We start from the raw sequence: 1,707 nt of genomic DNA on the forward strand, positions 1-1,707 counted from the left end.
GCCACATTCTGTTCTCAAAACGACCCTGGAAATACTGGAAACTAGCCATCTCAAACCTCAACACCATGATATGAGTTGATCAATATTTCATGTGATGAAGTCTATGCACAGGTTAGAATACTCTGCCTTCCTTTGCCAATAAAAGTTACATCAAAGAGTTGTGTGCAAAAATAGGAAGTTCTGCATTTACACTGACACATCCATTTCCATGTTCTTAAACAGCATACATTCATATACATCATTATCATATATTCATATATAATATTATTACATATTCATATAATATCTTCAAATAAAATCCTTGCCTTCCCTAAATAATACTGAAATAGTTATGGAGTACATATATTACTTCAAATTTACTGAAATGAGCCACATACAGGGGATCACACAATACCAGTAGCTTCAGAGAAAAATGAGAAGTATGGGGAAGACACAGTTACCCCACCCTGTGTGCATCTGACTACGGTAAAGACAATTTCCCATAAAAGAGACTAACACAAGACTTTAACCCCACTTACGAGGGTCTGCAGTTTATGGATACCGTGCCCAGAGCCAAATAAGCGAACAATTGTATTCGGTACACAACTTGGAGCAGGCTGGTGGCACATAGCGGGTTTTCTTGCCACCTGATATTTGGGCACGGCTAATTACGACAAATAAATATCAATCTTTAATATGCAGTTAAAACTGACATTATAAAGGCTAATTATAGATCAGCATATTTTTAGTTATATAAATACAAAGATATCTAATCCTCTTATCATACAATATATGAATATTAACTTTTAGTTTGCAAATTTTCTGAAGTTCTAATGATTTTTTAAATATACCTATATGTATGAAACTGAAACATCCTTTATGTTTTTCTTTTGATAACCAAGAACCCTAAATTATAAAACAAATAAGTCTATTCTTTCATAGGCTATTTTAGCCTTCCAAATGATAATATAGTTCTGGAAATCCTACTTTCCATAAACTTGCGAGTCATAAATCACATTCTCAATCTCTAAAATATCTTAAGTATTGAAGTTGGATACTCCTTAATCTCTATGACAGCTTAGACATGCAATTCTACTGCATTATGGTTTTCTCTCAGACTCCAGATTCTGCTTAGATGACTATTTACTGACAAAATCTTACTCAACCTAAGCAGCCAAACACACGCATGCACACTCGGGTACATTCTCAACAATATTTCTTCACATGATAGGGAAGTTTTCGCTCGGAAAACTTGCATCTCCATGATGCAGGGTTAGAAAAAAAAAAAACATAGGAGGAAAAAAATATATATGTAACACCCCCTTACTATCAAAACATTTGAAAAAAATAAGTTAATAAACTGTAGCTCTCCTACAAATAATGGAAATCTAACACATGAACAGAAAGCTTGTACCTGGATGGACACAATAGGTGACATCCAATGCCTTATATTTGTGACTGAACCTTGATAACAGAGCCCACCTACGGCACCCATTACTAACAGCGCATTGTATAAGATGTTTGTTAATGTTTTCTCTTCTGTAAATTACTTTTTAAAGAAATATCCCTGTTGCATATCTTCCCTAGTGAGATTGCAGGAAGTTCCTTAGCCAATCAGAAATATGAAGTAAATATAAATTTTACTAATAAATCTTAAACAAACCAAGTTTTACAAAAGGAGAAAATACATGCAAATATACATGCACTGATCTTAGATGTATTGATTCA

The 1,707-nt window shown here is 33.7% G+C and overlaps 1 protein-coding gene across 2 annotated transcripts in view; it reads right to left on the reverse strand.

Moving 5' to 3' along the window:
• LOC119593847 (transcription factor GAGA-like) overlaps nt 1–1,707 on the reverse strand; it is a 38,728-nt gene that overhangs the window by 32,265 nt on the left and 4,756 nt on the right. The window lies entirely within an intron of this gene.

This window comes from Penaeus monodon, chromosome 32, assembly GCF_015228065.2.
Source record: "Penaeus monodon isolate SGIC_2016 chromosome 32, NSTDA_Pmon_1, whole genome shotgun sequence".
In the NCBI taxonomy this organism is placed as follows: Eukaryota; Metazoa; Arthropoda; class Malacostraca; order Decapoda; family Penaeidae; genus Penaeus; species Penaeus monodon.